Genomic DNA, 12215 nt, shown 5'->3' with positions numbered 1-12215 from the left:
AGCAGAGTTAGCAGCTCCTCTGGACCCACGGAATGATGACAAGTTCATTTTTATTCTCCTTCTAGCACTCAGAATGCTAAAAAGCTGACCAAACATCCCCCTTCCCCTCCAAAGGGGAGATATTAAAAATGAGGATTGCACAGAATTCCAAAGCCCCTCACATTTTTGGTGTGGTTATGGATCAATTCATATTTTACACCTTGTCACTCAGCTAGGATGGCTACTTGCCTAAATCGCAAAGAGCAGAGCGGGTTCATTTGAACCCACATTGAAGTTTGAAGAAATGTACTAATAAAGAAAGACTAAAGATATGTTAATGCTTAACCTATCAAGTCATTTTAGAAAAGACAGTCACGCTTTGTGACAGAAATAACTCACAGTACCAAAGATCCAAACACCCTGAATTTTGGTAAAGCTCATATTTGAACTTAAAGTTTTTTCCCCCTGGATCCAGTCCTCTACTTTGTCAATTTAAGTTATAAAAACTTCACCATAGATGAGATATGAACAAAAGAAAACTGATGTAGCTCAGTGTGACATTCAAATCACACATCAAATTACACTGATCCCATCAGTGTAAGACTCAGGGACAGAAGGGCTATATCCATTTTGATATTCCAACCATGCAAGAATGTTCAATGGCTTTTCCCCAAACTCTTTGCACCTCTTTGGGAACCAAAATTGTACAGGAGTGGTACAAGCAGCAATACAGGGAAAACATTTGTAATGTTCAGTATATTGGCCATACCTAAACAGTGGTGTTTCCTCAGAGCTTCATGTGCTGCTCATTAAAACTAGAAGCAGAAAGAGCCCCAATATGCTCAGTAATTAAATCCTACTTTCCAAACTCCTGAAACTTTTGCCTTCATTTTGATCCTGACTCTGACCAGGGTTTTCCTCTCATTTGGGATTATAACTTCCACTTTTCTGGGAACACTAGCCTTTGTGGTACTTTAGAGGCATTTTCAGTTATTCAGTCACAAGAAAAATTACTGGAATATCCAGGAAGGAGAAAGCAAGGCCTCACAGGACCCCTCAGCTGTCACCAACCTCCAAGGAGCAGCAAATCCCAACCCACAGCAAAAGGAGCACTTGCCAAGGAAGCTGGGGATTGTTAATTCTGGGTAGTTGCCTAAGAGGTAGTAATTTATTCATGAGAAGCCCTGCCCAGAATTCAGCATGCCCAAATGTCAAAGGCATTTGTCAGGCTTGTTATCTGGGGGTAAAGGCTGCAGTCAGGCCTGCAGGAGAACCTCAGTTACTGCCAGCTGGCACCGCTGCAACCTGAGGGAGCAGTTTCAGTTAAGGAGCAGAGATGCTGCTCCTCTTGTTCCCAGCTGAGGCTGAAAAAAACAGTACATTCCCACTGAACATTCTCCCCTTGGCCACAGGAAAAGTCGTCACTCCTTGATGCTACCACACACAGCCAAACACTACACCACTAACTGAGTAGAGGAACTCACCCTGATGTTGCCACTTGCACAGGCTGTCCCCACACTGTCACCCTTCCAGTGCAAAGCAGCACCACATCTGCCTCCACTGGCAGCCCAAGGAGCTGCCCTCTCTCAGGAACAGCTACTTGGAATTTATTTACATATTGGGGGGAATAAAGGATGCTAATATGTTAAAAGTCCCATTTGATTTGACCTGACTTAAGAATTCAATTTCTTCCCCATCACTTCCCCCACCCAATTAGCTTCTTCCTAATGATCAGGATTTGAGCAGTGGCTTTGCCTCTAATAGTAAACAAGCATGTTTCTGCTCATCAGCAAAATGACCGCCACAGAGGGCTGGGGTTGTTGTATTTATTAAACTAGCCCCATGTGACTGTTATGTTGATAGCTGCGGGGGGGGAGAGCAGCATTTGATCTTTCGGGGTTTGCCTTAGGATCAAAGCAAGGCACTGACTACTCCTCCAATCCACTGTGTTCCAGTGTTAATCACAGTTGTTCAAAAAAGCAGTCCTTGTCTCCCACAGCTAGCTCCTCCCAGACAATAGAGGAAGGTGTTTTGTTTGATGAAAATGTACACCCTAAGCAGGCGACTGTTCTGTTAAAAAAAAAAAAAAAAGTGCTATTCCCTACTATTGAAATGATGGAGCTCTAGCTTAAAAAAATAATGGACAAATGTTTGCTTTAAGAATGTGAGCATGTGGATACATAAAGGGGAAAAGGCACAAGAAAGGTGCTCCTTCTTGTTTAATTTCACTACAGATCATTACCATTTTGCTAGAGTCGGGAGCTTGAAGTTGATAGCAATTTATTTTTAAAGCAATAAACGTGGATTAGATATTTGCGTCAGTTAATTTCTCACATTTGTCTTCATTGCCTGTTTATCTCAAACCAGCTCGTTTTCACATCCTCCTGTAGACAACAACTTATTGTCACGTTCATTTTGACTTCTGTGGTAATATCATAGAAAAGCAGATGTAACAAAACTAATGACTGTCTCCACAATAAACTGATAATAGAGAAACAACCAAGAGAAGAGGGAGCACTGAAGATGTGCGTGGTGAGGAAAACACTTGTTGCACCTGGGCCATTTCACAACAGAGAACCAGCTCATGCTCCTCGACTCGTTTTCCATAATGCAGTGCTCACAGAAATATTGGGAGTGGAAAAAGTTTCTGAAGACTAAAAAGCATCATTTTAACTTGGTTTAAAATAAAGGGGCTGTGGGCTGCCTCTGCCCTAGGAGAAAATATCTTTCATGATTTAGACTTAAAGTTTCTTGAACTCCAAAATTGAAATAGCACATTTAAAGGCAGGTGGGTGGATGGGTGTGGAGGTGGGAAAGTGAAAAGACAAAGGGAAGAGAGCAGGGGAGAGCTCTTGGGAATCTGTTCACGGAGAGCTCTCAGAAATTTTTGAAGTTGAGGAGATATTATGTTAATATAAGTTCTAATTGCTAGGCAATAAACAACACCCACTTGCTGACTAAATGTCAGGACCAAACTTATCTCTAAATCTGCTTTGAAACAATGTCAGTCAGTGCTATTATCACAAACAGATTGAACCTTTTTTGTGTGTTAAAATAAAAATAATACAACATTTTAATTACCTGAAGTTGGAGACCTCAGGTTAAAAACACATCAATATTGCATTTCACCCTGCAGCTGCCCATTGGCAAGCGCCAGCAGGAGGTTTGGAACACATAGTAACTACCCACACATTTTATTCTGGCCCTGGACAAAAGTCTTGAGCACCTGGCAACAGCTAATAGTGCTAATGCACGATCTTGTTTTTCATATCAGCACTAATGGCAATATTTGAAAGGAGTGGTTTTTCCTACTATTACTAACATACCAGGCCAAAAAAGTTTCTAGGGATTTCAAGTAATCAGTGGTGTCTTTTACACAAGCAGCCAGTTGGCTACATGCAAGAATATACCACTAAACTTCCACAGGAAGGTCAGAAAACTAAAACCAGATTGTGATAAACCCCTTGATGTATTCAACATTCATCCTTCCTTGACAAGAGGCCTATAACAGGCATGCTTCTGACCACTTGCTCCGTACATGTTCATGGACCCTGTACCAGAAAATAAGTCACAGCCCAGACAGGGAGGCAATTCTGAGCAGAAATAAGGTAGAGTAGCCTCAGTTTCAAATAACAGATTACTTCAGATTCACCCTTTCTTTGCATTTATGCCATTAAATAAAAATAATTAAGAGAAAATTTGTCAGAGTTAACAAAATACATAGGTATTTTGAATCAGTGTTTGGTGAACTAATATCTCAACCCCCTACCCTCATATTTGCCTGTAGATTCATCAGCCCTCTAAAACGCAGCAGAACAGATATTAGATCCTGGGCAGCAAGACAAGAGGAATGTTGAAGTTTCTGCTTCAAGTAAGTAACTAACTATAGAGTTTTGACTTAGTCCATTATTGAATTGGAAGGGCAGTGTTTAATCCTAATATTAGTTTGGGCTGTTGAGTTTCTCTATATTCAGAAAACTGACTTTGTGACTTTATGTAAGAGTCATCTTTCTATGTAAACACAGCTCCTCAGAGAGAGGAAGAAAGTACAAGGAACACAAATTGATTTAAAACAGGCTATCCAATATTTTCCTAAAAATCAGCAATTGCAGTTGTTTAAATGAGATCCTCAAAGATATTTTAAGTCCAGGTAACTTGCGTACCTAAGTACATCAAACCACTGATAATCTGAACCAAAACACATCACTGAGCTTTTCTCTATCCTTACTGAATGCAAATGAAGACATGAATTAATACAAACATAATGACACATGGCCAGTCACCGTCAGGAAATGGCAGCTTTAGTTTACAAGATCCATCAGCAGTGTTGTGCATCTGAGTCACACCTGTCTGAAGGATGAACAGAAGTGATTTGTTTAGCAGATAAGATTAGGAGCTACAGGCTTTTCATAGAGTAAAAGGATGGTCCAGCAACAATGGAGCCATCATTGGCCTTGAGAAAACCAAACTGATCTCTCTGCTGTATTCCAACATTTTTGCACAACCTTGAGAAAGACACCAATGGTTTCCCTACCTCTCAGAAGTGTTATGAGAATATCTGCATGAGAAATAAATGAGTCACTGTAGTACCACTGCAAAAGGGACCATAAAACTACACAACTCTTTGCCATTATAGAAAGCTACTATTGCCACAGGAGCTTGGAAACATAGTCCATATTTAACTCACCACGTGGACATTTCACACCACAAATATATTATGCAAGTCTTCTTAGCCAATTTCCAGAATAGATTAAGTGAAACCTGTGTGCAAGATGACAATATCTTTGTGGGAAGGTAATCTGAAATAGTTATTTGGCTTAAAATTCATGTTCTACCTTGCTGTGTAATAGTTTTCCTGTGTAGATAAACCATAAACAGATAAAAAAAAAAAAAAAAAAGAGCAATATCTATTAAACAATTTTTGTAACAACCAGTTTACCCATTATCTATCATTGAATTGGGAGTTACCTTTAAAAACATTTAATCTATTAGGATAAACAAAAAGGAATCAGGAGGTAAAAAGAAAATTCACCACAAAAGGCAATCAATTGACAGATGGAAGGAAAACACATTTGAAAACAAAGTAATTGAGAAAGATCATGGAAATGTACACTTCTGTCCCATTTTGGGCAGCAAAGCATAATCTATTAGGACTCCCACAGGACATTTAAATATCATCCAGCAGAAGGGATGAAGTGGAGTTTGTGGAGAAAAGTAGGTAGTCAAAGAAAGCAGATGCTGAACTGAGGTCTGGAATATTCTGAGCCACTAGCTAGTAGAGAAAGAAATACAGCTCATGGAAAAGTCATACAGCAGAAGCCGAAACAGATGAAAAACAATGACTATTATGTGCTTCCAGAGCAACAGAAGGTAAAACAGAAAAGTAGTTATGAAGCTATAAGCTCGTAATAGTAAAGGCCGTTAGAAACAGCATGGTTATTTCCTTCTATTTCACTCCCAGATTAAGTTATTCCTGTATTTATAAAAGATACACTTGGTTTGTTAAAATAAGACATCTCTTATATTTATAGATATTTCACTAGAACTTGAAGAGTTTAGTTTTCTATAAGAAGCATATAGAACCTTGGATTCTTTGGGAAAACTATATTATACCCATTACAGATGAATCTATGCACTTAAAACTACTATGTGCCTAAAGATACAGGCAGAGGTTTCCTCATTGCTTCCACCAATTTCTGTACTCTATCAGCATAGTTAGATACCTCACTGCTTGTATAAGTTTGGCCTGACTGCTAGAGATTTATTTTTTTTTTAGATGCAAAAATCCCTAAACATTTGAAATTTGCTATAGATCTGAGCGTAAGCTAGCAGAATTCCCTGTCTCTCAAAGTCAGTGTACAAGTCCTGGAACCAGGAGTAGAATTGGTGAGTTTTGCTTGGAATGCTTCTTGGTGACAGACTAAGCGGTCCATGGTCTCAAGATCAGAAAGCTGCTTCATGATATTTCAAAGAATACTTCCCAGTTTGGTGTCTGAGACTTGCTGGAAGTGTTCCCTTGCATCACCCCGTCCCCTTTCCCCACCTCACACTCGTGCCTGCAAGCAGCCTGCTACAGTCAGTCCCTCACATATACTGTTACCCAAGATGGTCTTAAGGGATACGAAGGGCAGTTTGAAATGCCACTTTTCAGACATAAGTTTTCTGTAAATAAACAGACTTATTGTTTTCATGCCATTACTCTGACACCTTTCACAGTCACTAACTGCAAATTAGAGGAATAAAGTGACTGGAAAAAGAGACATTGTCAGTGTTGTGTCCATCTGCACTGGAGCAGTCAGTGCAGTGGGTTTGTAACTCCTGTTGCTCTCCATGTCCTGTTTGCACTGCTAGGAGACCTCAACTGTTCCATCTATACAGTGCAGAGATAAACAGATGATAGTGTCACATCACATCCAGCTCAGGAACTAGCACTTCCCTAAACATGAATCTTTTTTCCCTTATGAATTTTATTACTGTTTTCTTCTCTTTCCTCAGTTGCCTAGGTTCATATAGTAGCCTTCACACAGATACATCAGCAAGGACTGAAGGAAAGTTAGCTGAAACCACATTTAGCCTGCTGCCTTCCTACCCAATTGTCACATCTTCTGGCATGGTGATGACTTTGAAGTTAAAGTGAAGCTGAGAACAGTGTGACAATCTCTGACAGAGAGGAGGAGGATGTGCAAACAATGTAAGGTCTTTGTTTCCTGGGTGAAGAGAGGAGTCCCATGTATACGTATACGTCAATTGTAAGCCTGAATCTTTGCAACAGGGTTGTATCAAGTCCTGTCTTGGAGATCTAATCCTCCCTGCTTTAGGGCTTTCTTTAAGAAAACCTCACTTCTGTTTTGTATTAATTGAAAAGGAGGACTGGTGTCCTTAGAGTACACTTGATATTTATTAAATTCATTAAGCGATGAACATGAAGCTACCAAAATGTCTAGCCAAAGTATCTGTTTGCAGCATCTAGTTGAATAGCACCAACTCAATATTATAAAATAATAGCAGTGGAGTCATTGAAGCATGTTTCAGCAATTGCTCTTTGGAACTCACAATTGCAAACTGCTATGGAGGCATGCAGCTTATTTAAACTTAGAATAGGATGACACATTCCTATGACTAAGAATAGTATCATCAATCATAATACCAAGGATTAAAATACAAGAACTCAGTCCTCACAGACCAGGTTATTGGCTAGTCCTCAAGCAGGTAAACGATTTTTTATTTTTTTTATAGCCATTGTTGTGCACTCAAAACCCTGGCTACTGCACCTAGCTGGGGTTTCTGGCTTTCAATCCCAGTGTTTGTCCCTTAACTGTTCAAAGCGTGTCTTCACATCAAGGCTCATTGCCAGCTCATTTTTACTTTCTTTTTCAGATACTCTTTGAAAAAGATTAGGATACCTTGTAAAGGGAAAGCAGGGTTTCAGAATACAGAGCTGCTGCTGTACAGTCTAGCTTCAAAACAACCTCCCCCCAAAGCACACCAGCAAGAAGCCTTCAGAGATCTATGTTGGGAACATGGAGGGAGAACAAAGCACAGGGGGGAGCTGGAACAACACAAGCTTGGTGGAAAGAATAAACTTGGATTTATTTAATACCCAATAAGCAGTTAGAAGCTTAGACTCTGCTGGTCCAAGTTAAACCAGAAGTCATCTCAAATCACTCTACCAGTTGAGAAATTACACTCTTACTTACAATTGGTGGAACTGAGCACAGAAGAAACATGAGAAGGTTTTCTGGAACTAAATGAGCTGATATATTGTTTTGTACACCTTTCACACTCACATTTCCAAATTCTGGTAGTTGTGACCAGAAACCCCTAGAAGTGATTATTTCTCTTCCACTAGCTTTTTTGGGAAGCATTAAACATGTACGTTTCCAAGATGATACCTGTTTTTTGTTATTTTCATTAATAATGGCTTGGCATGGAGCTTATGCTAATGGTGTTGATTACGGTCTGTTGCATTTACAGGCTGCCTAACTAAACTTCAATCATGGTGATTACCAGTTGCAGAAGGGCCATGACTGCTCTCCCACTGGCTGAACATGCCCTTCAGGCAGGGACTTTCTGTGACCTGTCCCTTGGAATGCTGCTGGGCTACACAGTTGCTCCCTCCTTGCCCATGTCCCCCACGTGCATCCAAAGGATGCTTTAAGACCATGTTATCTTAACCACGGTGCTTTACTCTCAAGGTAAATATATGTATATATGAAATATAAATTAAAAATTAAAAAATAATGATAATTCAAAAGGCAGCAGCTAAATAACCTAAATTCAAATACAGAGAAAAAAAAAATAAGAAGAGAAAAACGGAAAAACAAACACATAAAACCATAGAATCATTCAGGTTGGAAAAGACCTCTAAAATCATCTAGTCCAACCTTTAACCTAATACTGACATGTCTACCAGTAAACCATGCAATTAAGTTCTACATACCACGCTTCATTTATTTTAATTTACCTCCCTTTCTTCCATTAAACTCCAGCATAATAGAGGAGAAGAAGGAGGAAAAAAAAAAAAACAGTTTCTCAATATGCTTTTTAAAATGAACTATTTTGTGTTTTACTTTCTTCCCTTTACTTGTATCTCTATACTATTTCCAGCCAGCTTGTGGGAAGCTTTTAAATCAAGTCTCTAACTGCTCACATGTGCCCCTCATTAACATTGCCTCCAACAAACCTATGTTTCTTTAAAAGCTCTTAAGAAGAGTGTAGTAAAACTGTTTTGTACAAATTAGAGAGTCGTTTTCTTGTTGAAATCCTGGGCTAAAGAGAGAAATTGTTTTAGGACTCTAAAAAGAAACAGGCAGCAAGAAAATCATAGAATATAACATCTTGTTTATTTTGCTTTCAATCTCATTTTGCATTATGTCTCTCTTAAATGTTTTATGGTCAGGTAGACAACTTGATATGCTCAGAACTACTGAGATGTGGAAGACTAATAGAGAAAGGGAAAATATCCACTGTGAAATAACTGGGCTTTTAGTCTTGGAACAGAGATGAACCAAAAATCTCTCTACAGTAGCTCAGTTTATACACTGCTGTAAGTGCTTCTGCCTAGGGAGGAAGGGCAGCTTTCCTCATCTGTAATGGCAGATCATACCTGAGGAAACAGAATCAAAGGCTTTACGTGATCATGACAAAATGAGTAAATACCTTCCTTTCCTCTTGAATATTATTCCAGTAATACGAAATGAATTAAGTTTTGATCAAACTAAAGCTCCTCAATGTAGCTTCTGATGTTAGTTCACCTTATTCAAGAAATAAAGTGTGCATGATGTGAATGGTCGTATATACCTGTAGGCAAACTGAAACGATTAGAGGGAGTTTAGTAGAAAGACTGGGGCTCATAACAGACAGTGACAAGAACCGACCTATTAATGATAATTTCTCATGTATGCCCATCTCATCCAGCTTGCAGTTATTGCACATTAAGCAAGCAAGTTTCTGAAGCCAGTAAATCTATTCTTAAGAGTTAACACAGAAATTAGTTCTAGACAGTTAAAAACACTGAATCTTTCAGATGAGATGTCTCCTCTAAGTCCTTCTCCTTGTGGACAGAGCTTTACTTTCAGGTAGTACCTAGGTGTTTTAAACATTAGGTAAGTGAGGACTGACAAAGCAAGTAGCCTAGCTGTGCTTTTCAGTTGTCATTAGACCAACTCTGTAATGCATTGGGGTATATAGCTTTGATGTTTTGATGGACTCTTGGGGTTGAAATTGATGCCTATTAACTTCAAAGAGTTCTTTGCTGAAGATTAAAAAAGAGTAAAAATGTTCCCAGTGGATTGTCTATTCTAAAAATGCCCTTAGAGGTTGGAAATGTGATCTACATGCATGGGATGAGGTATCAGGGGGTTCTTTCAATGCTCTCAAATATATCGTCCTGCTTTGCATGGTCAAAACATGACAGCAACTGCATCAAGGTCACAACAGTCTATGTTCTGTCTATCCAACATACACATAACCTCTTCAGGCCAAAGGAGGACATCATTTGAAGAGGGCTCATTTCTACTTTGATTCTAGTAATCCTTTTAAAGTAAATCAGTTGCACAGTAGGAACCTGCAGGCTTGATTATGTGTACATTTGGGTGTCCCAGTGTATATACATAAATATTTAGAAATGCTTTCTGACTGCTGTGCACTGCTGTAAATTTTAGTTGTGCACGTGACATAGCCCCAAAACAGCTCAATGAGTTCCTGAAATAGACTCTCAAATAGAATCAAAGAGCATTGACCTGCCAGTGTCACAGGGTTTTCAACCCAGTGTTCACTAACACAATATTTAGCACAGTCGTTTCTAAGCTGTGCAAAGGATGACTGCAATTGTAGAAGATCTCAGGAGACGGGAGAGCCAGTCTTCATACCAACAGATGGTTAGAGTTAATGAAAATGAATCCAGCCTCTCATCTTTCCTGATTAACACTAGGACTCAAGAAAATGATTCATGTGAAATCACTGTGAAACTCTATCCCAAAAATGAGCCTCTCCAGGGTCAGGAAGTGTGTATCGTAGCCTGTGGCTGTGATTGCATGAGGTGTAACCTTGCAGCTGTTTGAATAAAAAGCTCTGGAGTTTGGCTCTTGTTTGTTGAGCCCTGATGGATTTTTGGTTGGTTATTTTATCCTGGCCTACTGCATGGTGCACAGGAAAGAAAATTTCTCACCCAGGAGAGTTGCTCTAAAGATGGTGTAGACCTGTTTTCTACAAGCTGGTCATCATGAAACACGTTTTAGCCTGGCTCCTGGGCTGACTTTTCCACAACGCCCAGGAGCCACATTGCCTCTCTGTGCCTCAGTCCCCCTCCGTTTTAGAGAGACAGTCACACATTCCTCTTCCTGATACACTTTGAGATTAAGTGAATAAAATGTGGTGAGAAGAAGCTAATTATGATATGTGCTTCCACACAGCAACCAGTTGAGAAAAGGAAAGTTTTCTTTTTCTGATTTCTTTTCAGAGGCTTATGACTTACCTTCCATGCTTACACCTTTTTCAAATTAAAAGCGAACTATTTTCTTTAAATCTGTCAGAGCCAGAGGACAGAGATTATTACAAAATTAAATGCTCTAAATATGAAAATTGAACCTCTCTACTGTTGTTTTTCAGGGAAATCCTGGAAAACCTATTGTGAAATGAACCTTAGGATTGTTTCCAAAATCTCAAAAGCCTCCAGGGAAACAACTTGCACGTGTATTCAAATAAAGTAAGAGCATTTACATTTTCTGCTGCTGTTAAACACACAAAAAAATGATTGTCAAGTGGCTCTTAGGTAAAAGAAAATATCTGGGGAAAAAGAAATTTAGTAATAAAACAATAGATGAACCCTTGGAGTGAGGTCCCTCCTCCATTGGTGTTGGCAGATGTAAGCACGGTGAATTCCCACCTTTGTAATTCTTGAAGGGGGTAGACAAAAATTGTTACCATTGAAATCATAGACTTTTTCCTAGTATTTCTGCGCATGTGTTGGGGGAAATTCTCTCATTCTCTCTGTAATTCAGTTTATTTGAGAATCAGCAACTGTTTCAAGCATGGGCATATATCCGTCCCGAGAAAAGGGAAGTCATACTTGCAGTTCAGTTCCTGAAAGCATTTTGAATATTAGCTTGCCTTTTCTGTAAATACCACCATCACCAACAACGTTATGAGAGCTGATGAAGTAATTCATGATATGTAAACAACTTGATATGTTTCCATTTACTTTAGCATAGCCAAGATTTGTTTGTAAAACTCTTTGGATGTTCAGCATTTAACCAGTAATTATTTTATTAATGTATTTATGAGTATTTACTTCCACTTATCCTATCCCCCCATGACAGAATTTCTTTTAACCTCTATAAAGGAGGACTGGACCGCTGATAAAGCAAATCCTGAAGCGAACCATACTGTAGCTTTTGGGGACTGAGAGATGAATTCCCTGATTCAGATCTAGTTCTGATGCAAAGAAAATCATCCATTGAGTTATTTCCCTTTGCCTGAGCAGCCCAAGCAGTCTCCAGTTCTCAGAGGGAAACCTGAAGAACCTAGAACAGTTCCCTCTCAAGTTTGCCTGTCTGCTGCTTTTCTGGGTTAGATGGATCCTAAATAGGATTTCATACCTTTGAGATATACATGTTATTTAAAAAGTGAAGATAAAAAGGCAATAACAACAAACTCTATAAGGCGCCTTGTGATGGCTGAGTAAAAATGACATTTTCTATTTTCTTATGTGACATTGCTAAGTAACCCAGAAATTC

The sequence above is a fragment of the Cygnus olor genome, chromosome 14, assembly GCF_009769625.2.
Source record: "Cygnus olor isolate bCygOlo1 chromosome 14, bCygOlo1.pri.v2, whole genome shotgun sequence".
NCBI classification, from domain to species: domain Eukaryota; kingdom Metazoa; phylum Chordata; class Aves; order Anseriformes; family Anatidae; genus Cygnus; species Cygnus olor.
The sequence above is the reverse complement of the archived record's forward strand: the minus strand, read 5'-3'. Positions refer to the sequence as shown.